Source organism: Empidonax traillii, unplaced genomic scaffold (genome assembly GCF_003031625.1).
Source record: "Empidonax traillii isolate 1590-97213 ecotype Southwest subspecies unplaced genomic scaffold, ASM303162v1 scaffold161:size1573837, whole genome shotgun sequence".
Taxonomy (NCBI): Eukaryota; Metazoa; Chordata; class Aves; order Passeriformes; family Tyrannidae; genus Empidonax; species Empidonax traillii.
Genome location: NW_020955354.1, coordinates 1,562,455 through 1,573,837, shown reverse-complemented (window position 1 = coordinate 1,573,837; position 11,383 = coordinate 1,562,455). Strand labels below are relative to the sequence as shown.

Sequence of the window (11,383 nt, the reverse complement as noted above, 5' to 3'; positions counted from 1 at the left end):
TGCACTTGTTCACTTATGGTCTGGTTCTCCTAATACATTTTAGTAAGTGGTGAGTAATGATATAGTTCAACTAGCATATTTTAAGCCTACAGATCTATTTTAAAGTCTCCTGTTTGTTTTATGGAAACTTCGGCACCTCCTAGATTAACTAAAATTTGAAGTCTTAATCTTTTAAATGGCTGCTAATCTTCGATAGATAATTTTTACTTAATCTCAGTGACTCTTGAGCATCTCAGTAAAGTAATGGCCAGTCTTCGCGAACGAAGAACCGGGGAAGGTCTTTACACCTTCCAGCCTGCGCATTGGATTTTTTAGGTGAGACACAGTGTGTGCGGAACTGAGCCCACCCTTTAATCCTGAGGTTCATCTGCCGGGGCCAGGCAAGCCTGGACGGTGGCAGCGAGGTCCTCAGGACGTAGATGGATTGCCTTACAGGGCTAATGAGCTCCATCTGCCCGGGGAGGGGCCCCGACTGGGAATCGAACCCGGGTCTCTGCAGTGACAGTGCAGTGTCTTTTCCCCTAGACCACCGGGGGCTCCCTGAGCATCTAGAAATTATACGTCTATGCCTGTAATCAGAGGCATGTGATTCCCCTTTCCTGGCTGTTGCTCTTTATGGCAGATGTTTCAGCCCTCCTGCAGAGGTGTTGCCTCTGGCACTCTGTACAGAGCTCCCCTTTTGATGGGTGCCGTTGTGGCTTTCAGCAGCTTCACGACTCTTTCTGCTGGTTGAGTTTCTGATACAGAATTGCGCTGGCTGACACCTCTTTTTCGGGGAAAGTTCTGAAATGTTCTCTAGAAGTAACAAGTAGTCTCCTGTAGATATCTTCAACTGACTGTAATAAGGGACAGATGTTCATTTGTCTTAAGAGATTCTTCTGTTTCATTCATGTGTTGGTTTCTTAAGCCAGTGCAAAAATTTCAAATAGCTGAGTATGTTTGGATTTTCTGGCTACCCCTGATAGCAGTTAGAGACAGTTAGAGCAACATGCAGTGGTGTTTGAGGTAAGCAGGAGTTCAAAGGGGGGCTCATGAAATTTTAAATACTGGTGAGGACTTGCAGTAAAAATCTATGGATCTTTTAACTAGTGAATCAGTTCTTAGTGTGTTAGCTGGAAGAGCCCATTAGGAGGAACATCCTGATACTGATTTGGGGTTTTTTCTTCCTCTCTGACAATGCCTGGACATACCTTGCTTTGATTTTTTTGATTTATTCTGCAGTTTATGATAAGAGAATTTAAGAGTTTGGAAAGTTACCCTGTTTTTGGAGGGGGAAGCAGTTGGTTTTGAGGGGATTTTGGTTTTTTGTGCATTTGTTTTTTCTTAAAAGCTTGGGGTATTAAGGCATAGTTTAAAAAGCAGGGGCCAGCTCTCCCCCCTTTTTCTTGTCTAGAGAAATCCTTTGTAGAGAAAGAAATATGTCTTTGTGCTTTGGAAACAAACCATATCAAATAGAGGATCTGATAGACAGCCCTTTCTGCTTTTCTTTCCCATGATTCTTCACATTTTAAGAAACGGTGATTTTTATTTTTTTTTAAATTTTTTGAAGGTGGAAGTTTCCTGCTTCCTAACAGTTTCTCAGTTGAAAGCTTGAGCAATGCTTAACAGAAGATGAAACAGAGCTGTTTCAGTTCTCCCCTTTCCAAGACAGAAGCGTGTAAATTAAGCTGAAATATAACTATATATATCTACATGAAGAAAAATTGTCTAAGGATTTTGTACCTTACTGCATGAAAATATACCATAAATAGTTTTTCTATGACTTGGTGATTCTTTTGTATCTGAAAATTCTTTCTTTATTTTTTTTATCGTTTTTGGTGAAAACTTCAGAAATTATTCAGAGTTTTCTGGGTTTTTTTCAAACCTAATAATTTCTTTATTCTTTTTGCTTGATCAGTAACCTCAAGTTTTTGAGTTTGCAGGTCAGGAAATCTTTCCCATTCCAAGACGGCACTAAGGAAAGACTTACTTAAACTTCTAGATTGGTACTAAATTTGTGGGGTTTTTGGTGTGTGATTTTTTTTTTCCAGAAATAGATTTATTAAATGACAATATAGGTATAATAAGCTTCTATATTAAGCACTGTAAAGTATTGGACAGTGTTAGAAATTATAGAACAAAACAGTTGAGGCTACTGAAGAAATGTCTTCAATTCTTCTGTTGATTTCTCCAAGAAAAACAATTTGTTGTACAGCACTGAATAATCTGCATTATCAAATCTATCCCGTTCCTGTCAGGCGCTGGGTGCCCTTCATTTCCTTTTGCAGCCAGAAGGGACTCAACATGTTGCAGCTCAGGCTGTGCTGAATACTAATGTCCTGATATCTGGTAGATCATTAGTATTTATTTGTAAAATGGAAGCAGAATTAGTTTTGACCTTTAGAGCTAAGTCAAAAGGTTAATCCATGTCCATTTCCAATTTGGTGCATTAATTGCTCCCTGTCCTAATTGTTTGGAGGACAATATTTTCTGTTTGTTTCAGAGGTAAATCAAACTGTAGGTGATGCTTTGCATTCATAATTTTGTTGTTCGTTTTACTTACAAGTGAATTCCAAATCACTGAGTGTGTCTTCCTGGGTTCTGTATAAAAAAATAAATAAATAAATTGGTATTTCTGATTTTTTTTTTCCAAATCAATGCATGCATTCTGCCTAAAGCTAGTGGGATGTGATATGCTTTATGATACACAGAGGATAAAAATAAGTTTATGCATTCTTTGGTTATTCAGATACTAGTATTCTTGGCAGCTCTGAATAGGGGGAAAAAAACACCAGCATGAAATTAATAACTGTTTTTGTTTGTATTATAGCTACACTGTACACATCCTGCATTTTGTTGGGTATATTCCTCAACAGCAGCGTACCCATATTCTTTGAGCTCTTTGTGGAGACAGTCTACCCTGTTCCAGAAGGAATTAGCTGTGGAGTTGTCACCTTTCTGAGTAATGTGTTTATGGGAGTGCTTTTGTTTTTCCTCACATTTTACCATACAGGTAAGAAACATAAACCGCTTTGAAAATGTAATTCTCCAGTTAGACATACCTTTGTCAATAGAAGGGAGGATTTGCACATGATTTCTTTAATAACTGAATGTTTGAATCCCCCCTGATGGGGCAGCAAGGGAGGAAAGTTTTAGTTGTTCTTTCCTATGTGCACGCTAATAAAAATAAAATTACTTAGATGCAAGATATATTCTACTTGAATTTGCTGTAGCCAGGTACATCAAGGTACACATTGTCATTATATTTTATAAAGGCCTGGTAATGTGACCATTAAAAATAGTTTTATCTCTGGCTGTTCAGAACCACAGTAAAGCTAATCCAGTCTCCTACTTTTGGGTAGAACTGTATTGCCCAGGAGGGGCAGAGCAGAAATGCCCCATTTATGGTCAGCTCTGTTCAGTGGGTCACATGTACATTGCAGGGGAGAGGGCAGCTCTTCACCACTGCTCAAAGAGGAAACAGCCATTCCTTTAGACAATCCTGTGGCCTAACCCAGCACATCAGCGTTTTGCTTGATGTTCTCATCAACTTCTTCACACTTTCTCATCTCTCAAGTGTTATTGGCTTCCTCGCAACTCGTAATTATGACTTAAAACTTGCTATTTAGTAGGCTATAATACATATTATTACTCTAAGCTGTAAAATGAGAACCCAATTTGCTTTCAAAGGGAAGTGGTCTTTATTAATGGCTCTCAAAGATGCAAATTTTTAATTTGTCTTTTGTCATTGTGGTAAACGTTTGCTTCATGATGCAAGACTTGCAAAGCATTAGAAAATGTGGGCTTTTATGTATTATCATGAGTGCATTTACTTCTTAAAATGTTGAGTTTTATCACCAAGAGGAGACTGACAAATTTCAGAATGAATTTTGCTAGAAATCATCTAGGTTACAACCTGGGGCCATTTTTCAGCATAGTTTGTGCCTTTCTGCCAGGGAATTACAAGTAGGATGACAGCCCTGTTTCAAATTGTGGTCTGTGAACACAAACAGAATTCATCTTTTTTTTTAATGCTGTTGTTGAACTGCATCATTGTAAAATCAGAATGCCAACCAGGTTAGCCTGGGGTGGTGTGAGAGTTAGTCTTTACATTTTAAAGTACGCTTTTAATATTAATTTTTTGTAAAATATTAATTGGTGTGAGTTATAGTTTCTGACATCCATATCTGAGCTGGAAAGATGACATAAAATATTCTGATAATTTTTTCAGCATTTTTCAGAGTAGAAATCCAGTGTTTGGCATTACTTAATAACTGAGGGTGGGAATAGTGTCTCACTTCTGATGGAAGAATTATGATTAAGTGAACTCATTCCCTCATAAATAGGGTATTTGGGGTCATTTTGGTCTCTAGTATTTCTCTCCCTAGCAGGTATCAGTAAATGCAGGTAAGGATAAACCTGAAATAATTATATTCATATACTTGGAATATTTTCTCTATTTCTTCAAAGGAGAAAACAAAAAAAAAAATTTAAAAAAAGCGTAATTTGTGCTTAGGACATTTCGTTCTTTGATCGAAAGTACAAGTGAGGTGTGGTCACTGCGGGGAGGTCAGTGCCAGTGGGTGCTATTGGCTCCTCTGATTAACAAAAAATCCTTCAAGAGGTTGATAATGATCTTAATCATTTGCTTTCATTTGATTCAAATACATCCTCTAATGGCATGTAAGAAGCTTACAGATAAATCAGAACTCAGTCAAATTCATCTTGTTCCTTTTAGGCCAGATAATCTTTCAGTAGTTTTAATTCTGATTTCTCTTCTCCTCCTCTGATATTGCAAATGCTGTGAAGGACCCAAACCCTGGAAGCTTTCCAGTGCCTTGAAGATTTTGGTTCATCTAGCACAGTGGAGATGTAACCCTTCCTAAAGCTCAGCCTCGCTGGTAGTGCTGTGTCCTGCACCCCAAAGCTGCAGCCTCTGGATGTGTTTTTCTTTGCCTTTTCTGCAGGGACTTCTGAGGGAAAAACAAAAGCAAACTGACCTTTGGCTTCATGCGATCGATGCGTTCGCTGCATTGCCAGAGCTGTCACAAATTCTGGATTAAAAAAGATATGAAGGATTCACAAGTTAAATTCGGTCTGTTAGGAAGTCTGAGTTAAAGTCTGTTTAATCCAATTAAACGAGAATACTATAAGGAAAATAACAGCAAAGCATTTGACTATTGACTTCTGGCAACACATAACACAGCTTTCTCCAAGCCTAGGAAAATTTTACTTTGGTTTTAATAACATTACTACCTAAACAAATCCCTGTGGGTTTTCGGTGGATCAGGGAGGGAGTTGTTGAAGGTTATTGGTTTTGGAAAGTTGAATTTTTTTAGGCTTTCTGACTTTTGTTGTTTGCATTGTGTAATATAAATCACAATTTTTTCTTTTTGCAATATAAATTACAGATTTAAGAAAGTAGCAGTGCTGAAGCCTTGATTTTGATTAAGAGACCTTGAGGGAGAGTTTAGGTTCTGTAAAATTAAATTAATAATAGCAATAAAGGAAAATTTTAAAAAATAAATGGAACAATATCTCCAGTGAAATGAATATTTCTTCAGTAAATTGACAATTTTTTTTTAAAAAAGGAAATTGTAGTGCACTTAGTTTGAAAAAAAAACCAACCCTGAATAAAACTGTTAATTAGTAGGCAAATATCAGATGATGGGATTTCTTGAATATGGAACACAGCTTTTTAAGAGCAGTACATTAAGTCTAACAGCTGAAAAGAGGCTTCTGAGGAGCTGTTTTTGCAACTAGTTTTAAATTGAATTGATTGTACCAAGTTTCTTCTGAGGAATTGGTTTTCCTCCTTATAGCATGTAGCAGGTTTGATTCAAAATCAAATCCAGCTTTTTCCTACACTTTTAATTTGTTTTGGTTCTCAATCCATAGAAATCAAAGAACTAATGAGTAGAGTCTTTGGAAGTGGTTTATTCTCCATTAGCAATGATAGATTTGGGTATTTTTTTCCCCGTTCTCTTCATTGGCAGGTTGCATAAGGAGTTTTAACGTTAGCTGGAGGCATTGGTTATAAATATATATATATATATATATATATATATAAATTGAGGTATCCATGGAGAAGTCTCATAGGCCATGTTAACCATTGATCGATCAAGGGCTGTCAGGATTTTGTTCAGAAGACAGCAATTTCCTTCAAACCTGCCATCAGTCTAAGTTTTGGTCACTTTAAACACAGAACATGTTTGATAATTGAGGTTGGGTCTCTCTTCTGCCTTACAGAGTTTTCCTGGTTCAACTGGTGCCTGCCAGGATCGTGTCTGCTCAGCCTGCTCCTCATCCTGTGCTTCCGCGAATCCTACGACAGACTCTATCTCGACGTTGTCGTCTCCGTGTGATAATGCCAGACTGGTGAGGGGTTGGAAGAGACTGGAAGTCAGCTTTGCAGTCTGCACATCTGCCTGGATTTGCACAGCTGGACAGCAGAAACACAAAGAAATTACAAGACTTAATTGTGGCTTTATTTGGAGAGGGTGAGGGACGGGTTGTTCTTGCATTCAAGACCACCTTGATTTGCTGTAACTGTGGAACTTGAGTGGTGATAATGATGCCAAAATGCACAAAGAGAATACATCTGCTGTACAGGTCCCAGTGCCAGAGCTGGGGCTGTCTATTTAAGGGGCTGTCGATGTGTAGCAGTAAGGTATACGTTGTGTGTGTGTGTGTGCTGACTCACGGTTATGTGCACCAGGGTACCAGTAATCTTTGGAGTCTTCTATCAGAATAGAAATAAGGAATAATCTTAACAAAAGGAAAAGGAGAAAAGAAATCTTTTCTTAAAGATCTCTTCTAAATCACTAGTCATTTATATATTGAATGTCCATTAAACAGTACACTACATTTGCATTCTAATAAAGTGATTTCTGATATAAGACACTGGTACCAGGGTTTTTAGCCATACTAAATATCCCAAATAATCCCCACAGTGTTGTTAGAGGTGTTTGTAGTCACCTTGGAGCACAAGTAAACAATAGCTTTAGCTGCCACTGAATCCCAACTTGCACCCACAGTCATCTCTGAAATACCACCGTGGTTCCATATCTCCTGAATATGGAGCATCTGTGGTGTACTGGAGAGTCACTCTTGCTAAATGTTGCTGTTCTAAAAGCCACCACTGTGTCACCTTTCCATCCCCTGTCTCCAGTACTGCCTTTTTTACTGTGAAGACCTGTTTGTGACACTGAATACTGTGGATGTGGATGTCTGAGTCCCGCTAGTTCTCTTCTGACACTCTAAGGTGTGTGTGGATTTTAGAAATAGTTTATGATTGAGGGTGCCTAAACAATATTGCTTGTAACCCAAGTCTTAAAAATCACTGTTTCCTAAAAAAAAAATCTTTCTAGTGGATGAAGTGTGCTGATAGCGAAATGACAATGAGAAATAACTCATGAGTTCTGGCATAATGTGGGAAATTAATGCCAACTCTTTTTATCAATATTAATCTGTGGTCATTCTGGCCCTTACTTGAACATAAATATTAAAGACACTTTGAATAGTTTTTTAAATCAATTTTTAAACCTGCTAATAATTTCCTAATTATATTCTTAGATTTCAGTTCAGCATCATTTACAATATTTCCATGTGTGTGTGTGTGTGTGTTGCGTGCTCTACTGTTACAGGGGTTTGTTCATGTGTGTGTGTGCGTGCATATTTATATCTATGTATACACAAATAAAACTTATATATATAACATATATGTATATATATAAGTTATATAAGGGTATGTGTTTACATAGGCTTATTTTAAGTGATCCTGTCTGGGGATGGTGGTTTGCCTGTTTGTAACTCAGCCAGTCACTGCTGTGAATGGAAACACGAGCATACGCTCTCTGCGACGTGAATCTTTTTCAGGGGGTGAATGATTTCCTGTCGTGGCAGTTTTATCGCAGGGGGTGGGTGCACGTGTTGGAGGAGGCTGGTGTGCAGGATTCTGTGTCTGCAGAAGTCTGAATCAAGCACCCTCTGCTCCTGTGTGGGGCTGTTCTCTGCGGCCCTGGGGTGACACCACCACTGTAAGCTCACTCAAATAAACCCTGAACTGAGCGCTACCTTTCAGACACGGACCTGTTCGTTCTGCCTGCTCTCCTTTTGCAGAGAGAATACACCACTAAGACCTTTAACTCAGGAGTGTATCTGTGCAGTAAAATAAAATGAGCTGTTCCCTGCTTTTATGTTTTCAGAGCGATGGATGTATTTACTGAGTAACTGAAAACGGATTTAGCTTATTACCTGTATCAGCTACTAAATGATCTTTTCTGTCTTGAAGCAGGCTCTTTGTGGAAATGGAGCTAACCTACATGGGGATTACTACATCAGTCTAAACAGCACGTTCAGATCGCTGGCATCATCCTCTTACTGTTTTTCAGATGAATGGTATTAACTGTCCAACTTCTTTTTACTATGTTTTAGTGCCTGGAATATTTTCAGTATCCAGTAGCTGCTCCTACCTATTGTCTTCTGAAACCAAGGGTCGCTTGCCAAGAGTCTGATTGAAGTTGCATTGTCATGGCAGAACTGCGAGCCCGGATGGCTCTTCAGAGCTCTGTTTCTGCAATTTACTGTAGCTATATTAAGATTAAAATTGCACAGCTCAGGCACTGTCCCGATTGACAGAGATTTCTAATCCTTTCACTGTCCTGACTATTTAAAGATGGAGAAGCACTTCAGGCAGTGTTCAGACTATATAACCTCTTCTGCCTCTGTTCCAGAAAGCATCAAACAGTTCAGAATAATTGTCAGTGCTGCCAGGTGCAGGCTCTCCTTAGTCAGGGGAGAAGAGTGAACCTCTTGTTTTGAACCCCGTTGATTGTTTTTCTGAGTCAGTGTGAATTGCTCACTGCAATCCTGATGCCTTGGTAGATGTTTCTCTGTGTGATGGGTTGACTGTGGCTGGATGCCATATGCCCAACAAAGCCAGTCTTGTCATTGCCCTCCTCATCTGGGCAGGGGAGAGAAAATGTAACAAAGAGCTCAAGTTGGGATAAGGACAGGGAGAGATCACTCGCCATTTACCATCACAGGCAAAACAGACTCAACTTGGGGAAGTTAGTTTAATTTATTAGCAAGCAGATCACAGTAGAATAATGAGAAATAAACCAAATCTTAAAAACACCTTCCCCCCACCCCTCCCTTCTCTCTGGACTTAACTTCACTCGTGGTTTTCTCTCACTCCTCTCCCCAGAGGCACAGGGAGACAAGGAATGAGGAATGTGGTTAGATCATCACATGTTGTCTCATCCTCTGAGGAGGACTTCTTACACTCTTCCCGAACTCCACTGTGGGATCCCTCCCACAGGAGGCAGTCGTCCATGAATTTCACCAATGTGGATCCCTCCCACAGGCTGCAGACCTTCGGGAACAGTCCTGCCAGCAAAGCTGCTGCAGCATGGGTTCCTCTCTCTGTGGTGCCACAGGTCCTGCCAGGAGTCTGCTCCAGCACAGGCTTCCTACAGGGTCACTGCCTCCTTCAAGCATCCACCTGCTCTGGCATGGGGTTCTTCACAGGCTGCAGATGGATCTCTGATCCCGCCATGGACATCCATGGACTCCAGGGCCACAGCTGCCTCCCAGTGGTCGTCACCGTGGGCTGCAGGGGAATCTCTGCTCTGGTGCCTGGAGCACCTCCTGCCCTTCCTTTTGCACTGACTGGGGTACCTGGAAAGCTGTTCCTCTCGCACACTCAGTCCTCTCTCCAGCTGCAATTGAAGTTGTGCAGTGTAACTACTTTCCCCTTCTTATATCTGTTATCCCAGAGGCTCTACCACTGTAAAGATTTTACTAGATTAGGAAGTCTGGCTCAGGACAGGTGAGGATTGCAAATGTGCTTGCTGAGATCTCAGAAAAATATTTTATCCCCGTCTGTGCCCCACAGCAGCATCCTTCAGTAAAGGAGCAGTGCATTTCACGTCAGTAACCCAGCTCAACCCATAGGAATATTTTTGGATAAGAGTTACCAATTGGTCCACCCTTGACTGGATTTATCAAGGATCCAAGCTGCCAGGAAAACTGCACTTTGATAGAGTTTGAGAGCTCAGGGAGAACCCTAAACAGTGCTGATACAATTAGCAATAGTGCAGAATAGGCTCAAGACAGTTAATGTTTTTCTTAATAATGAGTGAAAGTTTTAAGTCTCTCTAACTTTTGAACCAGTAATGATGTTGGCTGCTGTGTGGCCTGTGACTTGCCAGCAGAGGAAAGCACCCTGGGGAGCCGAGGAATTTGCCTCTCTTTGTGGCCCATAAGTTCACAGCCCTGAAGAACGTTTTCCCCAGCAGTGCTGGGCTCCTTAACCACAGGTAAATGTGTTGTGGTTTGTGTTGGAAATGCTGGGAAGGATGCTCCACAGTGACCACTCTCTCTTAGTAGTTCATTTTAAATATGGGCTGCTCCTCCAATTTCTGTTTGGATTGATAACACTCTGTGTTCAGCTTCCAGTCCTGCTGTTTTGTTTTTCTCCTGAGCTGCAGAGCTGTGCTGGCTTCCATGCTGCTTGTGAGGAGGCTCAGGGTTAGAAGATGGAGGCTCCACTTGCAGCACTGGTTACAGTCTCTGGTCACTGCTGTTATCCTCTTGATTCCTTTGCCTTCCCACGTGGCCGCCTGCTCCCCTGAGCTGGAAGTGTGGACAAGAGGTTCTGTGCTCCCAAACCAATTCTAGAGGGATAGGTTGGCTGACCATGTGCTTAATATATCTAAAAGTAGAGATTTTTAGAAAATCATGCCAGCTGGAAGAAAGTGCAGACCCAAAGGATTCTGCGCATATTGTGAACAGATAATCTGTTACAAAAAGACTGTAATTTGCCTGAAACTTGTAATTTTAGCTCCCACACCTAGAGAGGCCGAGATGACAGACACGGTGTGTGTTACGTATTCAGGCTCGCAGCATCCTGTAGTTACTCTCAACCATCTGACAGAGCTGAAATGAGTGGAAGTGGGATGTCTTGAATGTTGGAGTGGGTTGGAAAACCCCAGGCTGTGTCAGTGTTTGCAGTGGTTACCTGGGGAGAACAACAGGCTGGTGGATTGAGTAAGGGGAGGGGGCCATTTCCAGGGGGCATTTCAACAGTGAAATACTGCACTGAGTGACCATATAAAATTTGAGGTTTTGAGGTGATGAGAATATTAGTGCCTGACTTGTTATACAGTAAACTGAGCAAGTGACTGCGTAGCCTTGCACTGCAACATAAACAAGCTGAATTGATTGATGTGCATATATTGGCTGTTACAAGAAAGGAAAATGCAATTTAATTGTGAGCAGTGACTGAAATATGAATGGGAATTACACAGTTTGCACAGGGGATATAACTGCTCTCTAATGCTGTGACAGCAGGGCTTTAATTGTTCATTTCTTCTCTTGGGTCACCTGCAAATATTAGTAA

At 40.6% G+C, this 11,383-nt stretch overlaps 1 long non-coding RNA gene across 1 annotated transcript; it reads left to right on the top strand.

Moving 5' to 3' along the window:
- The first annotated feature begins 2,789 nt into the window (after positions 1 to 2,789).
- Positions 2,790 to 8,171, top strand: LOC114058112. The gene is made up of 2 exons (XR_003571374.1): positions 2,790 to 2,992; positions 6,229 to 8,171. It is a non-coding gene; the product is annotated as an uncharacterized LOC114058112 (long non-coding RNA).
- Positions 8,172 to 11,383: the final 3,212 nt, after the last annotated feature.